Genomic DNA, 21,093 nt, shown 5'->3' on the forward strand with positions numbered 1-21,093 from the left:
CCTGTCGTGCGTCCATAATCACTTCAGAAACCTTTCCACACGAATCACCTGAGTACAAATGATAGCTCGGCCAATACACTGCCCTTTTGTATGTTGTGTACGCCGTGCTACCACCATCGGTATTGTGCTTATAGGAATACCATTACTTTTTCACCTCAGTGTATAACATACGATCTCTGCTCTCTCTTGCATATTAGTCTTGTTGCTGTAGTCGTTAATTGGAAGACTGGTTTGATATAGCTCTCTCTTCTATACTACTCTGTGCAAATGTCTTGAACCCAGCGTAATTGGTGCAGTCTACACCTACTTGAACCCGCCTGGTGTTTCAACCCTTGGTCTCGCTCTGCATTTTTACTCCCCACGTTTCCTTCCACTGACAAGGTGTCTATTCCTTGTTGCTTTATGGTTGTCAGTCTTTTACAGCCTGCAAGCAGCCAAACCTACTACATCCATTCACCTATATCGGTGATCCCTATGCCACTATGGCAAAAATTCCACGAGCGTTTTGCCCCATTTCTCTTTCGTTTGGAGACGGGGCGTTGGAAAAATCGCGACCCAAAACTTAGAATCTGAAAAGTTTGATATAGAGGAACTCCACAGCATACTGCGCCCTTTTAGGAGCCTGTACCAACACGAAGATCGAGTCCATTATGTATCAGACCGACTGAAGGTCTTTATCATATAACGTCTATCGAGTGTTCAAACTGCATTCAGTTGCAAACCAATATCAACCATCAACATAATTATGAGAAGCGGCACTCACGAAATCTGTGTTTCCTCTCATCTGGTCCGATGTCATCCGGACAAACGAGGACTATAAGTAATCATTTGTTAATGCAAAACTGAGTGCCCCAACTATTTTCCAAACTATTAAGTCTCACATATGAAAACACAACTGTGTTACTCCAAATTACGTAAATCTCAAAGGAAAAGGCAAATCACGTTTAGTACATAATGAAATATACACTGCAGCAACATCTAGGAGTTTAAATTTATAGAAGGAATACTCTACATAACGTTTATTGAATTCTAACTGCAGTGCGCGGCGTTGCCCGAGATATTTAATATCTGCTATGCGTAGTGATTGGCCCTAGAGTCTCAAAGCTACTGTAGGCTACTGTAGACATTCAGAAGTAAGCGTAGACTAACTACAGCAGTTTTCCAAGTAGCTTTTGTCAGTTACGATCGCAACCGAATTACTTGTACCTCAGGTGTGTTGCATACTTATTGGGCGTTACCTCGTTTCGATCGCTTAGTACTCGAATGCGATCAGTGTCGTAGTAGATTCCTCTAGACACCAAAAGTAGTACTTATAGTAAAATTGAAATTATCAATATTTAACTAAGGTTTTATTGAACATTGTTCATTTGTAATGTGAAACAGAGGCATGTTCTAGCAAAAATGAAGTTTATATTTTGTATGGATATAAAATACACAACGGACTGACACAAAGATGTTCGGTTCTAATATTATGATAAACAAATGCCGGCCGCGGTGGTCTCGCGGTTCTAGGCGCGCAGTTCGGAACCGTGCGACTGCTACGGTCGCAGGTTCGAATCCTGCCTCGGGCATGGATGTGTGTGATGTCCTTAGGTTAGTTAGGTTTAAGTAGTTCTGAGTTCTAGGGGACTGATGACCACAGCAGTTGAGTCCCATAGTGCTCAGAGCCATTTGATAAACAAATAAACAAAAAACAAAATGAAATCGTCGCCTCCTAGTTACTCACTCATACATTCAATTATGTTTTTTCCCGACAAATACTGCCAACAATCCTACCATTTACTACGTTATTTATGTACCAGACCAAAACCACCCAACCGTAGTTGTGGCAGACCGCAATACATAGCGAATGCAAGCCGCATGGCAAACTACATCGAAGGGCATATTTGAATCATTGGGTATCAACGAAATGCGACGAATGAATACGTCTTCATCAGTATGAAAGATGATTAGCTGCGCCATCTGTTACATTTAGCGATAGGTATGTCATTGCAAGTTTAGAGATTTCTTCTTCTATTGTTTCAGATCCATTTTCACTTTTTCAAATAGGGCTGTGTTTGAGCACGACTCGAAATGTTCGAAGAGCTTACGTCACGGTTCAGGATATCTCTGGTTCTTTCCATCTTTTGATCGGTCCGCGATCTAGCGAGTTTTGTTGGTGCTATATCCACTACTTGCCTTAGCATTTGTATGGCACTGGGGATTTTAAAAATGAAGGTAACTGTGAAACACGGAATACAATATCACCTTCGATAAATGTTATATATAACGACGGCGGCTAATCGAGAAATAAGCGTTTGCAATCATGTAACTTAAATTCTCGAGCTTTCGCTGATTCTGCAATCTAGTAACATCTGATGCTACTCGTATCTCCAAGACAGGTATTGCCGCGGTAATTTATTTTCGCGATAGGAATTACAGCCAGTTTAGCGCAATATATATCGTTTGTTAGGCATTTAACTTTTCATTAATTCTCCCAGTTGTTTCATCAGAATGTAGAAATTTGAAGTAAATCGGCCAAGAACTTTGAAATAAATCGGTCACATACTTCTTATATAGCGTATGTTAAAAAAAAAATGTATATAGCCTATGTCCGACAAATGTTCATTAGGGGATCGTGTAGAAACGTGAAGTATATCAGCCAAGAACTTTTAGAGATTTTTAGTAAAACCTTTCCCTTTTATGTGTTACATACGTATATATTTCAAGTCAGATTACGAAATCTTATGTAGATAGTGACCTTTCTCTTGTCTTGAAGGTAAAGTGCGCAAAATTTCATCAAGATCAGAACAAAACTGTGATGTGAAACAGAGGCATGTTGTAGCAAAAATGAATTTTATATTTTGTAAGGATATAAAATACACAATGGGCTAACACTGAGAGATGAGCGGTTCTGATATTGTGATAAAAGAAAATCGGCGTCTCCCAGCTTCTGTCATATACATTCAATTATGCTTTTTCCCTTCCCAATACCACCGATATTCCTATCGGTTACTATGTCATTTATGTAGCGGACGAAAACTACCGAACCGTAGTAATGGTATTATAAACAATAAATTATAAACAAATAAGCAAACAAAATGGATACTCTTGTTTGCCGGCCGGCGTGCCCGAGCGGTTCTAGGCGCATCAGTCTGGAATCGCTACGGTGGCATGTTCGAATCCTGCCTCGGGCATGGATGTGTGTGATGTCCTTAGGTTAGTTAGGGGAGAGAGAGAGAGAGAGAGAGAGAGAACTACGATACTAAATAAATTAGCTAAATATTCCCTAGACAGCAATCTGATGTAGCTTCTACGTAGCTCTGTTGCTTTAGGTTCGTGTTGGAACATTTTAATCGTTGATTGTTACTTCATTTGCGGGTCGCGGGAATATACCCGAGAATTGTTTCCTGTTACAATGTTAAGAAAATTTTTTTGCATTTAATCGGTCGAATTTTTTTATCACTTTCTTTCACCAATCGATACGAGTCTGGTTTTGAATTTCGGTCGTTGATTGCTGCTTTTTCAGGCTTCTAGGAAGATCCCTCAGTTGCATCTCCAGTTACGGTGCTAATTTCGCATTTCCTAAGCCGCAGGGTCTAGCAGTTTTTAACTAATAATCTAAATGTCCTGGGTCTCGAATTCGAACCTCGTCAATGCATAAATTTTGAATAACAATTATCAGCAATGGCGGCCGCAGATGTCCGGCACAAGAAGTCACCCTTATTATGCCAAACGTCTTGTCAAAAAGGGTGAAGCAGCGGTCAGAGGTTCACGGCACTCTCTTGCCCTTATGATCGGAAACTGGCCCTAAAAGGTGGAAGAATCGGCAGTGCTCAGCGGCATGAGGACGCAGAAGGCAATGGAAACCACTGCATTAAAGACACATAGTGTGTATCCATAGGGCATATGGCCTGTAATTGAAGAAGTGTCATGATGATCTCTCCATTGGCAAAAGATTCTGAACTAGAATGAGATTTTCACTCTGCAGCGCAGTGCGCGCTGATATGAAACTTCCTGGCAGATTAAAACTGTGTGCCGGAACGAGACTCGAATTCGGGACCTTTGCCATTCGCGAGCAAGTGCTCTACATTCTGAGCTACCCAAACACGACTCACGCCCGGCCCTCACAGCTTTACTTCTGCCAGTATCTCGTCTCCTACCTTCCAAACTTTACAGAAGCTCTCCTGTGAACCTTGCAGAACTAGCACTTCAGAAAGAAAGGATATTATGAAGACATGGCTTAGCCACAGCCTGGGGTATGTTTCCAGACTGAGATTTTCGCTCTGCAGCGGAGTGTGCGCTGATATGAAGCTGTGAGAACGGGGCGTGAGTCGTGCTTGGGTAGCTCAGATGGTAGAGCACTTGCCCACGAAAGGCAAAGGTGATTATGATGATGATGATGATGTTTGGTTTGTGGGGCGCTCAACTGCGCGGTTAACAGCGCCCGTACAAATTCCCGATCTTTGCTCAGTCCAAACTCGCCACAATCATGAATGATGACGAAATGATGAGGACAACACAAACACCCAGTCATCTCGAGGCAGGTGAAAATCCCTGACCCCGCCGGGAATCGAACCCGGGACCCCGTGCTCGGGAAGCGAGAACGCGACCGCGAGACCACGAGCTGCGGACACGAAAGGCAAAGGTCCCGAGTTCGTGTCTCGGTCCGGCACACAGTTTTAATCTGCAAGGGAGATTCTGAACTAGCCCGTCATTCGGATATCCAGAAGGAGATTGCCAAGTGGGAGGTGGCCTTGAGAAAAGGACTGAACAACTAAATAAAGGCTAACGTTCTACGAGTCGTGGCGAACGATGTTAGAAGTCTGAACATGGTGCGGAAGCTATAAAATCCGAAGAGAGAAATGCTAAGGCTCAATTTAGACATAGTGGGAATCAGTGAAGCGAAACAGAAAGAAGACAAGGTTTTATGGACAGACGAATATAGTGTAATATTAACAGTAGCAGATAATGGTATAATTGGACTAGGATTCGTTATAGATAGGAAGGCAGGACATAGAGTGAGTTACTGTGAACAGTTCAGTTATTGTGTTGTTCTCAGCAGAATCGACAGCAAACCAACACCGACAACAATAGATCAGGCATACATGCCGCCGTCGCAAGCAGAAGATGAAGTGACAGGGAAAGTTGTAACTACCTCTTTAATTATTTTTTTTAAAACATTGACCTACAGAATTTTCCCTTACAAAGTCAACTCAGACATAACCTAGTCATTTATTACCCACAGTACACAAGCCCAACGCTGACTGCTATATGTTAACATGACTACCAATAATTAACACAAAAGAATCGCCCTGAATTGCAAGAAATCCTAACAACAGCACAAATCCAAAAAATATATATAACTAAAGAAATATGAAACTACCTCCAACTCTGTTAATTGCCTAAACTCATTTCAGTCGCAAATCCTAATAATGCAAACCCCATTCTTTTTCATAAGTCACTTACCTAACAGAAAATCTTCATAACACGAACTACAGCAATTACAGCAAGTAACAACTACAGCCAGCTGAATAAAAATATTCTAGCTACTATAGACTAACTACTAGGAGGCATGTGGTTAGCGAAAGAAAGATTTTGTTGAAGAGCAACCAATGTATTCAGAAAATTTTACATTATTCATGCGACATCCTGTTCCTAAAACTACGTAGTTGTCAATAATTTCACTGCCCAAACATTATCAACTAATCATCCATCATCATTCATTTTCTTGCGTACTTTCTTATAATCACATCATTTGATCTCACTTTACAATGCATTTCCTACCAATACAGAGTCTCCACTAAGAATATCACGTCCATACACTTCCCTATCCACTCACTAACTGCTAGTCCGTCCAACCACAAAATCTCTTGCCGAGGGCGCAGAACGCTGTCAACAATATTAACACAATCTATAGCGCTACCAACACACGAACAGGCTACTTACAAAGTATATGAGGATACTGAACGGACAATTCAGTATGTAAAGGAGAAGAAAATCATGGGGATTGGAATGAGGTTATAGGAGGAGTTGTAAAAGGGAGGGCTACGAGAGAGTATGGGGCAACGGCTCTGCCGCAGTGGCTACACCGGTCCCCGTGAGATCACCGAAGTTAAGCGCTGTCGGGCGTGGGCGGCACTTGGATGGGTGACCATCCAGGCCGCTATGCGCGGTTGCCATTTTTCGGGGTGCACTCAGCCTCGTGATGCCAATTGAGGAGCTACTCGACCGAATAGTAGCGACGTCGGTCAAGAATACCATCACACCGACTGGGAGAGCAGTGTGCTGACCACACGCCCCTCCTATCCGCATCCTCCACTGGGGATGACACGGCGGTCGGATGGTCCCGGTAGGACGCTTGTGGCCTGAAGACGGAGTGCTTTACGAGAGAGTATGAGCTTGGTAGCAGGAGAAGGAAAGACTATTCCATTTCTGCAATAAATATCACCGAGTTATAGCGAACACACTGTTCCAAAATCGCAAGAAGATGAGATATACTTGGGAAAGGCCGCGAGATACGGTAAGTCTCGAGTCAGATCGCTTCATGGTTAGGCCGAGATTACGAAATCAGTTAGTGCATTGTAAGTTGTAACCAGGAGCATATATAGACTCAGATCAAAATTTAGTAATGATGAAGAGTAGGATGAAGCTTAAGAGACTTGCCAGGAACAATCAACGTGTAAAGATGTGGAATTGGCTTTTTTTCCTTTCTGACTGATTTGATGCAGCTCCTGTGCCAACTTTTTCATTCAGATTAGCACTTGCAATCTCCCTCCTGAGTTACCTGCTGGATGTATTCCAATCCCTGTGTTCCTCTACAGTTTTTAACCTCTGCATCTCCCTCTAGAACCACAAAAGTAATTCCGTGATGTCTTAATAGACGTCTAACAGCCTGTCGCATCTTCTTGTCAGTGTTTTCTGTACGTTCCTTTCCTCGCCGCTTCTGCGCAGGACATCCTCATTCCTTACCTTATCTACCCATCTAATTTTCAATATTCTTCTGTAGCACCACATCTCAAATGCTTTTATTCTCCTCTCTTCCAGTTTTCCCCATAGTCCACGTCTCATTACCATATAATGCTGTGCTTCCAATGCATATTCTTAGAAACTTCTTCTTCAAATTAAGTCCTATTTTTGCTACCAGCAGACTTCTCTTGCCCAGGAATGACCATTTTGCAACTCCTGCTTGTTCCGTCTGTCATGGGGTATTTTGCTGCCTAGGTACAGAAATTCCTTAACTTCATTTACTTGTCGATCACAAATTTTGATGTTAAGTTTTCCGCTGTTTGTATCTGCTGCTACTTCTCACTACTTTCCTCTTTCTTCGATTTACTCTCAGTCCACGTTCTGTACTCATTACACTGTTCATTCTATTCAGCAGATCCGTTAATTCTTCTTCACTTCCACTGGGAATAGCAATATCATCAGCAAATTTTATCACTGATATCTTTTCACCCTGTATTTTAATTCCACTCTTGAACCTTTCTTTTATTTCCCTCATTGCTTCTTCGATGTGTAGATTGGACACTAAGAGAGAAAAACTATAACCCTTCTTGTATATATTGTGTATTACTCGTCTTTCCCTATATCTTACCCCTAGTTTTCTAATAATTTCGAACATCTTACCCCATGTGACATTGTCGAAAGCTTTTTGCAGGCCTTCAAATCGAATGAACGTGTCTTGATTTTTCTTTAGTCTTGCTTCCATTATCAATTGCATTGTCAGAACTACCTCTCTCGTGCCTTTACCTTTTCCTAAAGCCAAACTAATAGTCGTCATATAGATTCTCCATTTTCTTTTCCCCGCTTACCCTCCCTACATCGCCAACACTGCAGTGTCCTGCTGTCGGCCGTATTACCATATACTTCGTTAGTTGTTGACACGTGTTTTTGGCACGTGTTGAGGTTTCCTAAATCGCGTCTCGTTAACTGCGTACTTGCTTTCTTCAGTATGGTACAAAGTGTGTTCGCAGTAACGAGCCACTTTTAACGATGAAATTGTCAGTCGGTGGATGGAGGGTGGTGTCAGTGATATTCATAAGAAAATAGACGAAAAAGCAGATTTCGCAAGAGCCAATGATCACAGTTCTGCTAGCGAAGGATCACTCAGAGAAAGAACTTCAGAACACTTGTGAGAGGACATTTCTGCTTCTCCAACACAATACTTGAAGTGTTAACTGAAATCAAAAGTGTTCTGCGTGCTGGTAAAGAAAAATGTAGATCTCAGCTCTGAATGCCATTTTTCCAGATTTTCCTTTTGTACCTATCGAGTGCAATTTTTATGTGCAAGTTTCAACGCTAGCGTTTAGTTTTATACGAAAATTTAGTTACAAAAGAGATACTATAATTGTTCATAACATAATTCAGTTTTCTGACAGTTCGTCTATGCGCACGATTCAAAAAATCACCCTGAAGTACGCGATTTTGTGTGATAATAAGTAAAATACTGCAAACTTTATTCAGTGCAACAAAATCGACAAGGGTACTTAAATAACGTTTAAATAATTGTAAGATAAATGATGTGTGACTGAAATTAACAATTCCAAATCGCTTGCGGCTTAAATCTCGGGTCAAGAGTAAGGGTCTCAGATCTGCAAAAAGCATTCGACAGTGTCACATGTGGCAAGATGTTCGAAATTATTAGAAAACTATGGGTAAGATACAGGGAAATATATACAAGAAGGGTTATAGTTTTTCTCCCTTACTGTTCAACCTATACACGTCACAGGAAAGTCACCTCGTGAGTTAAGGATTAATAACTTGTTCGTATGTTAAGCACAAAAAATTAAAAACAAATACGTGCGACTTCTTCGCCCCTAGGACCGCTAGTGTCTTGCAACTGTTAGGCGATAGCAACCGTCACAACTGTACATCTAAGTGTTCCCTGTACAACAGTGTTCTCTGTACATGTCTCGCCTTATTTATTCATTGTACACGTGTGGTTATTCCCAGCTGGCATTACACGTGAGTACACACTTTGTCGTATTTCTGGCACGCTGGGTATTTGGGAATTGTGTGGTCGGCGGCAGGCGGAGATATCTTGGCTAGTGACTGGGGCGACACGATGTGACTTCACCCTCCACGAGGCGAGGTCGACAGCTGCTGTCGTCTGCCGCTTATCGATACGTGGCTCCCCGGCTTGCAGCTGGCGATCGATGGTGCGTCAGAGACCGCGCACTCGTTGACACTGGCAGGAAATTTCTCCTGTGCGGGGTGAGACTACACAGGGAATATCTTAAACTGGCATGTGGAAGTTCGCAGCGGAGCTTGGAGTTCTGTAGTGTATTAAAAAAGCATCGAAGTTGTTCAGAGGTGGAAATACTCATAGACACAGTAAAATCACTTTAAATAAACTTGCCTCCGTAAAATTATTCATCGAGGAGCTCAAACACGTATTGTTGCCTATATGAGCACAATCGTTACATTGATGCTCGGTCGACAGGGTGGTTTAATGACCATGTGTATCGCAGGACACTGAGTTTACGTATGGTTGCTGTCAGGTGTAAGGTTTTTCTTGTTTTGAGACGTCTAGTCTTCTGACTTGTTTGATACAGTCCACCACAAATTCCTCTCTTGTTCCAACCTTTTCACCTCAGAGGAGCACTTGCAACCTAGGTCTTAAGTTATTTGCTGGATGTATCCCCATCTGTCTACCTCTTTAGTTGTTTAGTACCATGGAAGTTATTCCTTGAAGTCTTAACCCCTGTCCTACCATGCTGTCCGTTCTTCTTCTCACTGTTTTTCATATATTGCTTTCCTCACCAACTGTGCAGAGAACCTAATCATTCCTTGCCGTATCAGTCCACCTAACTTTCAACATACTTTTGTAGCACCGCATCTCGAATGCTTCGATTACCTTATGATCCGATTTTCCCACAGTCCTTATTTCACTACCATAGAATGGTCTGCTCCAAGCGTACATTCTCAGAAATTTCTTCCACAAATTAAGGCCTATGTTTGATACTGATAGATTTCTCTTGATCAGAAATGCCGTTTTTGCCAGTGATTGTCTACTTCTTCTGTTGTCCTTGCTGCTTCTGTCATGGTTTATTTTGCTGCCTAATTCATCTACTTCGTAATCTCCAATTTTGATGTTATGTTTAGCACAATTCTCATTTCTGCTACTTCTCATTACTTTCGTCTTTTTAGATTTGCTCTGGATAATATTTTGTACTCATTACACTGCTTATTCCATTCAAACAATCCTCCAATTCTTCTTCACTGTCACTAAAGATAACAATATTAGAACGAATCTTATCATTCATATCCTTTCACCTTCAATTTTAATGCTACTCCTTAACCTTTCCTTTATCTCCGTCATTCAACAGTAGGAGCGAAAGACGACATACCTTTCTTAGATTCTTTTTAGTCTCAGTAGTTGGTTCTTTGTCTCCCACTCTTACTGTTCCCTCTTGGTTTTTGTACATATTGTACATTATCCATATTTCCTTATAGGTCACCAATTTTTCCTCGGAAGTTCGAGCATCTTGCCCGTATTACTCTTGTCGAACGACTTTTCCAGGTCGATAAATCCTATTCACTTGTCTCGATTTTTTTTTCAGTCTTGCTGCAAATACGAGCCACAACATCACAACTGCCTCTCTGGTACCTTTAAAAACTAAAAAAAAACTAAACTCCTCCCGAACAGGCAACAGGCCATGAAGGGCCAACGGTACCGACCCATAGGCGTCACTGGATGCGGATATGGAGAGGCATATGGGCAGCACACCGCTCTCCCAGTCGTATGTCAGTCTACGAGACTGGAGCCTCTACTTCTCAATCAAGTAGCTCCTCAGTTTGCCTCACAAGGGCTGAGTGCACCCCGCTTGCCGACAGCGCTCGGCAGACCGGATGGTCACCCATCCAAGTGCTATCCCAGCCCGACAGCGCTAAACTTCGGTGATCTGACGGGAACCGGTGTTACTTCTGTATATTAATATTGTCAGTAACTTGCACGCACGATCTGTTAAGGTGATGGTGCGATGATTCTCGCACTTGTCGGCTCTTTCCATATTGTATAGTTACAGCTATGTTGTACTGAAGTTTACTGAAAGCTAAATGTAGCATACGTTCGTCCATTTCAGACGTGATATCTGAGAGAACACTTGGGCTGTTTACTTATCAGGTTGCCAGAGATCCTATGTAAGACCCTGCAAAAGAGGGCCAAACATCATCATTTTCTGCGAAGAGCGGGCAGCCTCAGAGGTTACTTTTATTTTCCAAACCATCGCCAAAACTCCGCCCGAGATATTACTCTTTAAGTAGTCGGCTTCCTTTGCTAATAAGTTGTGGGAAAGCGAAAGGAAAATAACTAAAGGGAAATTCGTTTGACTTAAATGCTATTGCCATATTTTACGACTTCAGACTAAAATTTCACGCCCTGCTGTATGAAACCTAATAGCATAAACCAACGTGACACCCAAATTTCTTGAATTTCACATGATTTATAGCAATAACAGTCACACCAGGTATTGTTTATACACCAGAACAACGATGACACAACTTGAGAACCAAAGATAGGATAGAAATACTTGAGATACCTAAAGATATACTCACTTCTGACCATAATGTATTATTATGTATATATAAAACATCTATGGCGTGAACTGTCAAAATATTACAGGAAATATTTACAATACTATATGAAAATATTACGGCACACTGTATAAAACAGAACAAAATCGAAATGAAATGGATATTTTAGAATTTTACGTGAAATATAACGAGAACAGCCACCAGATACAGTCACACCAGATGTTATATATACGTCAGGGCAACGTAGAAGTAGGTCTCCCTCTTACTTACATAATTCGGAAATATAAATATTAATTGTTTGTGTAATTCGTGATAATGATAATTAAGCTTGCAGTTTTAATTGTACCTTAATGATTTACGAAATTCTTCACTTAAAAACATTAAATCTACAATTATTGTAGAACTATAGCACATTGTATTCCTCAAACTGTATACGCAGGTACTTGAAAATGGAGATCTACCAAAAAAGCTGTCATAATAATCAATAAATGTTGTAAGCAGTGATACTGGAGCATTACTTACAATGACCTTTCAAGACATATGTTCCACTGCAGGCACAATCACCAAGAAATTAAATGAATGTATAAAGAATGAAATGGGAGTCCACGATTTCTCTTTGTATATTTGTTTCTTTGATTGTTTGTTTTGCACACAATTAGAACCGCACGTGATTCGATGTTAATCCATTGAGTATTTTACATCCTTATAGAATCTAAATTGCACTGTATTAGTAACAAAATTTAGTTGATTGCGCTATTATGCATCCAAAGGAATTAATTTTGGTGCAAGTACATTTTACATGCGCAAACATTATTGTTGTTATTTTGAACTCAATAGAAGTTCTTAAAGTACGATGAGGTATTGAAGCGATATTTGATATATTTTTGATTTTTTGTTTTTTTTTTGTTTTCTCTTTCTGTTGAAATTGCGTTAACTAGCGCTAAATGATAAATCTGTATTGTTTTCTTTATTTTAAGTACAACATACCTCTGTTTCACGTTACAAATCAACGCTTCTCGAATTAAACCAGAATTAAACATTGACATGTTCAGTTTTGCTATAAATACTTGCCAACGGCGTTGCCGCAGTGATAACACCGGTTCCCGTCAACTCACCGAAGTTAAGCGCTGTCGAGCTGGGCTAGCACTTGGATGGGTGACCATCCGGTCTGCCGAGCGCTGTTGGCAAGCGGGGTGCATTCAGCCCGTATGAGGCAAACTGAGGAGCTACTTGGTTGAGAAGTAGCGGCTCCGGTCACGAAAACGGCCGGGAGAGCGGTGCGTTGACCACATGCCCCTCCATATCCGCATCCAGTGACACCTATGGGCTGAGGATGACACGGCGGTCGATCGGTACCGTTGGGCCTTCATGGCCTGTTCGGACGGTGTTGGTTTGTTTGCATAAAAACTGTTTAATCTAAGGTAACACCTACGAGGATAGCTGTGTAGAACAAGCGCCAAAGAAACTGGTACACCTGCCTTATACGCTGTAGGGCCCCCCACGGTCACGCAGAAGTGCCGGAAGACGACGTGGCATGAACTCAACTAATGTCTGAAATAATGCTGGAGGGCTGTCCAAAATCCGTAAGAGTAAGAGATATGTTCAATAAAGTTCATATCTAATGAGTTTAGAGGCCGTCGGAAGTGTTTAAAATCAGAAGAGTGTTCCTGGACCCACTCTGTAGCAATGGACATGAATGGATGCAGGTGATCAGGCAGGATGCTTACGAACGTATCACCTGTCAGAGTCGTATCTAGGCATATCAGGGGTCCCACATCACTCCAACTGCACACGCCCCACACCATTACAGAGCCGCCAAGTGGTTGTCTCCATACCCGTACACGTCCATCCGCTCGATACAATTTGAAACGAGAATCGTCCGACTTGGCAAAGTGTTTCCAGTCATCAACAGTCCAATGTCGGTGTTGACGGGCCCAGGTGAGGTGTAAAGCATTCTGTCGTGCAGTCATCAAGGGTACACGAGTTTGCCTTCGGCGCCGAAAGTCCGTATCGATGATGTTTCGTTGAATGGTTCGTACACTTGCACTTGTTGATGGCGCAGCAATGATATTCGCAGCAATTTGCAGAAGAGTTGCACTTCTGTTACATTGAACGATTCTCTTCAGTCGCCATTGGTCCCATTCTTGCAGAACCTCTTTCCGGCTTTAGCGATGTCAGAGATTTGACGTTTTACCGAATTCCTGATATTCACGGTACACTCGTGCAATGGTCGCTCAGGAAATTCCATACTTCATCGCTGCCTCGGAGATGCTGTGTCCCATCGCTCGTGCGCAGACTGTAACACCACTTAAACCTGATATCCTGCCATTGCAGCAGCAGTAATCGACCTAACAACTGCGCCAGACACTTGTCGTCTTATATAGGCGTTGCCGACCACAACGCCGTATTCTGCCTGCTTACATATCTCTTTAACTGGATACGAATGCCTGTACCAGTTTGTTTGGCGCTTCAGTGTGTATCCTCACTCAGTTTCTTGCCAGTCCACTGCTTCCCGCTTTTAGGGGACACTGATCATATACGTAAAGGAAGTGGTCGTTATGAGGTGACGCCCAATGTATGTATATAATGCATGTAAAGTACACGTAAAGTGGGTACGGTTTTAACTGACAAAAGCTACTAAAAGAAAATAGTTGTCTGTGGTTACTTATGGTAGTTTACAGGAGCCTATGGTAGTGCTACAATCCTATTACTGAGCTACTTGTATGTACAAACAGCACAATTTAAACGCAAAGGTGAAGTTTTCGATTGACTATCTAGTTATAAGGCGCCCGATAACTTTTTTACAATCGTGGAGGTAGGTGATAACATGCAGCTTGGTCTACTATACTCGGACACTCCTTTTGTATGCCTGATTTACGATGATGATCCAAAACATTATAACCTGCTGATACAACTTTCGAATGGAATACAACTGTGATTTGCCTGCTATGGACTCGACAGGTACTTGGCAGGTTTCCAGGGTATGTGGCGGCAGATGTCCACGCATAGGTAATACAATTCCCGTGAATTTCGGGCTGGCACCCTATAGCATTGCAGATGTGTTCCATGAGGTTGAGAGAGGCAAATTTTATGACCAGTACATCAAAGTGAATTGATTGACATGCTTCTGAATCGACTATTTCGTGATTCTGGTTTTGTGCCACACTTATGCCTGGCAAAGCGTTTGACTGTGTACATCGTATTAATCTCTTAAGAAAACTAGTCCTATAGAAGGAATTAGTCACAGCTGGTTTGAATAATACTTAACGAACAGAATGCAAAAGTTGTTCTGAATAATTCAAACAATGTCGGAAACGTGGAAAATTTCAGTGACTGGGAAATAATAATAATAATAATAATAATAATATCACAAAGTGAGTCCCACAGGGTTCTATTTTGGGTCCAGTCCTATTCCTTATACAAGTGAATGACCATCCACTTAACATCCAGGACGCATAATTGGCACTTTTTGCAGATGATACTAGTGTTACAATAAACCCCATTATAGAGAAAGCAACAGAATATTTTGTAAATGATGTTTTGCAAAGAGCTATTAAGTGGAGCTCTGAAAACTGACACTCCCTAAATTTCGAAGAGAAAAAAAACTTACTACACTGAGTTCTGTACAACAAATAGAGTCATATCAACAATTGATGTAGCACATGAGTAGAAGTCGGTAAGTAGGGTAGAATGCTCCATCGTTTTGGGCATACATACTGATGAAATTTATTATAATTGACTTAGTATAACTGCTAACATATCAACTTCCTAACATATTCTGTATATCTCCACTCAGTAGTACCATCATCATCATCATCATCATCATCATCATCATTTAAGACTGGTTATGCCTTTCAGCGTTCAGACTGGAGCATAGTCCCCCTTATAAAATTCCTCCATGATCCCCTAATCAGTGCTAACATTGGTGCCTCTTCTGATGCTAAGCCTATTACTCCAAAATCATTCTTAACTGAATCCAGGTACCTTCTCCTCGGTCTACCCCGACCCCTCCTACCCTCTACTGCTGAACCCATGAGTCTTTTGGGTAACCTTGCTTCTCCCATGCGTGTAACATGACCCCACCATCTAAGCCTGTTCGCACTGACTGCTACATCTATAGAGTTCATTCCCAGTTTTTCTTTGATTTCCTCATTGTGGACACCCTCCTGCCATTGTTCCCATCTAGTAGTACCTGCAATCATCCTAGCTAATTTCATATCCGTAACCTCAACCTTATTGATAAGGCAACCTGAATCCACCCAGCTTTCGCTCCCATACAACAAAGTTGGTCGAAAGATCGAACGGTGCACAGATAACTTAGTCTTGGTACTGACTTCCTTCTCGCAGAAGAGAGTAGATCGTAGCTGAGCGATCTCTGCATTAGCTTTGCTACACCTCGCTTCCAGTCTTTCACTATGTTGCCATCCTGTGAGAATATGCATCCTGAGTACTTGAAACCGTCCACCTACTCTAACTTTGTTCCTCCTATTCGGCACTCAATCCGTTTATATCTCTTTCCCACTGGCATTACTTTCGTTCTGGAGATGCTAATCTTCATACTGTAGTCCTTACATTTCTGATCTAGCTCTGAAATATTACTTTGCAAACTTTCAATCGAATCCGCCATCACAACTAAGTCATCCGCATATGCGAGACTGCTTATTTTGTGTTCACATATCACCCAGCCAGTCTACTGTTTTCAACATATGATCCATAAATAATATGAACAACAGTGGAGACAGGTTGCAGCCTTGTCTTACCCCTGAAACTACTCTGAACCATGAACTCAACTCAGTAGTATGGTATAGAATAATTTCCTGCGGTAACTCGTCACATAGAAATAAAGTACTGATTGCACAAAAGCGAGCAGTAAGAATAGTACTTGGTAATAATGATTTTCTCCCCCCATGAACCATGGACCTTGCCGTTGGTGGGGAGGCTTGCGTGCCTCAGCGATACAGATAGCCGTACCGTAGGTACAACCACAACGGAGGGGTATCTGTTGAGAGGCCAGACAAACGTGTGGTTCCTGAAGAGGGGCAGCAGCCTTTTCAGTAGTTGCAAGGGCAACAGTCTGGATGATTGACTGATCTGGCCTTGTAACAATAACCAAAACGGCCTTGCTGTGCCGGTACTGCGAACGGCTGAAAGCAATGGGACACTACGGCCGTAATTTTTCCCGAGGGCATGCAGCTTTACTGTATGATTAAATGATGATGGCGTCCTCTTGGGTAAAATATTCCGGAGGTAAAATAGTCCCCCATTCGGATCTCCGGGCGGGGACTACTCAAGAGAATGTCGATATCAGGATAAAGAAAACTGGCGTTCTACGGATCGGAGCGTGGAATGTCAGATCCCTTAATAGGGCAGGTAGGTTAGAAAATTTAAAAAGGGAAATGCATAGGTTAAAGTTAGATATAGTGGGAATTAGTGAAGTTCGGTGGCAGGAGGAACAAGACTTCTGGTCAGGTGACTACAGGGTTATAAACACAAAATCAAATAGGGGTAATGCAGGAGTAGGTTTAATAATGAATAGGAAAACATGAATGCGTGTAAGCTACTACAAACAGCATAGTGAACGCATTGTGGCAAAAGAGAGATACGAAGCCCACACCTACTACAGTAGTACAAGTTTATATGCCAACTAGCTCTGCAGATGACGAAGAAATTGAAGAAATGTATGATGAAATAAAAGAAATTATTCAGATAGTGAAGGGAGACGAAAATTTAATAGTCATGGGTGACTGGAATTCGAGTGTAGGAAGAGGGAGAGAAGGGAACGTAGTAGGTGGATATGGATTGGGGCTAAGAAATGAAAGAGGAAGCCGCCTGGTAGAATTTTGCACAGAGCACAACTTAATCATAGCTAACACTTGGTTTAAGAATCATGAAAGAAGGTTGTATACATGGAAGAACGCTGGAGATACTAAAAGGTATCAGATAGATTAAATAATGGTAAGACAGAGATTTAGGAACCAGGTTTTAAATTGTAAGACATTTACAGGGGCAGATGTGGACTCTGACCACAATCTATTGGTTATGACCTGTAGATTAAAACTGAAGAAACTGCAAAAAGGTGGGAATTTAAGGAGATGGGACCTGGATAAACTGAAAGAACCAGAGGTTGTACAGAGTTTCAGGGAGAGCATAAGGGAACAATTGACAGGAATGGGGGAAAGAAATACAGTAGAAGAAGAATGGATAGCTTTGAGGGATGAAGTAGTGAAGGCAGCAGAGGATCAAGTAGGTAAAAAGTCGAGGGCTAGTAGAAATGCTTGGGTAACAGAAGAAATATTGAATTTCATTGATGAAAGGAGAAAATATAAAAATGCAGTAAATGAAGCAGGCAAAAAGGAATACAAACGTCTCAAAAATGACATCGACAGGAAGTGCAAAATGGCTAAGCAGGGAGGGTTAGAGGACAAATGTAAGGATGTAGAGGCTTATCTCACTAGGGGTAAGATAGATACTGCCTACAGGAAAATTAAAGAGACCTTTGGAGATAGGAGAAGCACTCGTATGAACATCAAGAGCTCAGATGGAAACCCAGTTCTAAGCAAAGAAGGGAAAGCAGAAAAGTGGAAGAAGTATATAGAGGGTCTATACATGAGCGATGTTCTTGAGGACAATATTATGGAAATAGAAGAGGATGTAGATGAAGATGAAATGGGAGCTACGATACTGCGTGAAGAGTTTGACTGAAAGACCTGAGTCGAAACAAGGCCCCCGGAGTAGACAACATTCCATTGGAACTACTGACGGCCTTGGGAGAGCCAGTCCTGACAAAACTCTACCATCTGGTGAGCAAGATGTATGAAACAGGCGAAATACCCTCAGACTTCAAGAAGAATATAATAATTCCAATCCCAAAGAAAGCAAGTGTTGACAGATGTGACATTACCGAACAATCAGTTTAATAAGCCACAGCTGCAAAATACTAACACGAATTCTTTATAGACGAGTGGAAAAACTAGTAGAAGCCGACCTCGGGGAAGATCAGTTTGGATTCCATAGAAATACTGGAACACGTGAGGCAGTACTCACCGTACGACTTATCTTAGAAGAAAGATTAAGGAAAGGCAAACCTACGTTTCTAGCATTTGTAGACTTAGAGAAAGCTTTTGACAATGTGGACTGGAATACTCTCTTTCAAATTCTAAAGGTGGCAGGGGTAAAATTCAGGGAGCGAAAGGCTATTTACAATTTGTGCAGAAACCAGATGGCAGTTATAAGAGTCGAGGGGCACGAAAGGGAAGCAGTGGTTGGGAAGGGAGTGAGACAGGGTTGTAGCCTCTCCCCGATGTTATTCGATCTGTATATTGAGCAAGCAGTAAAGGAAACAGAAGAGAAATTCGGAGTAGGTATTAAAATCCATGGAGAAGAAATAAAAACTTTGAGGTTTGCCGATGACATTGTATTTCTGTCAGAGACAGCAAAGGACTTGGAAGAGCAGTTGAATGGAATGGACAGTGTCTTGAGAGGAATATATAAGATGAACATCAACAAAAGGAAAACGAGGATAATGGAATGTAGTCGAATTAAGTCGGGTGATGCTGAGGGAATTAGATTAGGAAATGAGACACTTAAAGTAGTAAAGGAGTTTTGCTATTTGGGGAGCAAAATAACTGATGATGGTCGAAGTAGAGAGGATTTAAAATGTAGACTGGCAATGGCAAGGATAGCGTTACTGAAGAAGAGAAATTTGTTAACATCGAGTATAGATTTGTGTCAGGAAGACACTTCTGAAAGTATTTATATGGAGTGTAGCCATGTATGGAAGTGAAACATGGACGATAAATAGTTTAGACAAGAAGAGAAGCTTTCGAAATGTGGTGCTACAGAAGAATGCTGAAGATTAGATGGGTAGATCACATAACTAATGAGGAGGTATTGAATAGGATTGGGGAGAAGATAAGTTTGTGGCGCTACTTGACCAGAAGAAGGGATCGGTTGGTAGGACATGTTCCGAGGCATCAAGGGATCACCAATTCAGTATTGGAGGGCAGCGTGGAGGGTAAAAATCGTAGAGGGAGACCAAGAGATGAATACACTAAGCAGATTCAGAAGGATGTAGGTTGCAGTAGGTACTGGGAGATGAAGAAGCTTGCACAGGATAGAGTAGCATGGAGAGCTGCATCAAACCAGTCTCAGGACTGAAGACCACAACAACAACAACAATAATGATTTTGTCTTGGAACTCTTCCATTTGATTTATGTTTGCGCAGAAAAACTGCAATATCGGAAAATTGAGTGTCCTTGATGCAAAACGCCTTGTTATTCGTTTATTTCTTTATTCTCCCAAACTAGTTTTATACAAACACAGTAGCACTTTATTACATTTTTACTATTTGTTTTTTGAAATATAGTTTTCTACGGACACTCTTATACTACCTTATTTATTGTACGTTACAGCATATTTTAAGCAATTATTGTCGCTGTCTGCGACATATTTAGTGTGCGCTTTTTTTCTTTGTTGCCATTTTTTACTTAACGAAGATCATGTCATCTGCAACCATGTGAGCGGCTGTTAGTAAACAAAGTTCTAAAAGGTGAATTTCGTATGTCAGCAATATATACTTGGGGGTGTGGTAGTGTCGTGGAGACTAGTTATTTGTTGTGTACTGAGCTGTTACTTAGCTATTCGTGCACTCTCGTTCGTTGGATGGTATGTGGCTGCTTTTATGCAGAGAAAACAAAACTTTCAGCCTCTGTTTCTGATCCAGAACATTACGCGATCTTGCTGTTCGCGTGTGTCGCGAGAGGTGTATCGCATGTGGCGAGAAAGGCTTTGAAAAAACTGTAGCGCGAATTACGACTTCTGTTCATTACGATGTCTCTGTGTGTGATGGGGAAGTATTTATTTGGCGTGTGTGTGCTATATGTGCTGTGTCCTTGGTCAGTTCTCTCAGAGCGGTAACGAGTGTGTTGTTACAAAGCGTTGTGTTTTCGTTTATTATTTTTCTTTGTATGTAGAAATTTTCTTCCATTGTTAGTTGTCGGTATAAACTGTTGCTGTTTCTCAGAATGTGTAGATAGTTTTAGATATTTGTGGGGTTGTGGTTTTTGTTCATTAGATGTTCTGCAAAAGTTGAATGTGTGCTGTCACTCTTTAGAGCTGTCATGTGCTCTGTGTACCTCGTTCGGAACCTTCTGCTTGTTTGTCCTATGTATTGGGCCTGACAGGAGTTGCAAGTGAGCTGATATATTTCAGCGTTGCTGAATTTGTCTGAGGTTTTTCTGACTGGTCTTAGTCTTTTCTGAACTGTGTTGTTTGTTCTGAATGTTATTGGGATCCCTTGCTTTTTCAAGATGTTTCCTATTCTATGTGATATTTTGTTATTGTACAGGGTGATTCAAAAAGAATGCCACAACTTTAAAAATGTGTATTTAATGAAAGAAACATAATATATCCTTCTGTTACACATCATTACAAAGAGTATTTAAAAAGGTTTTTTATCACTTTAAAACAAGTTCAGAGATGTTCAATATGGCCCCCTCCAGACACTCGAGCAATATCAACCCGATACTCCAACTCGTTCCACACTCTCTGTAGCATATCAGGCGTAACAGTTTGGA

This window comes from Schistocerca piceifrons, chromosome 10 (genome assembly GCF_021461385.2).
Source record: "Schistocerca piceifrons isolate TAMUIC-IGC-003096 chromosome 10, iqSchPice1.1, whole genome shotgun sequence".
NCBI lineage: Eukaryota > Metazoa > Arthropoda > Insecta > Orthoptera > Acrididae > Schistocerca > Schistocerca piceifrons.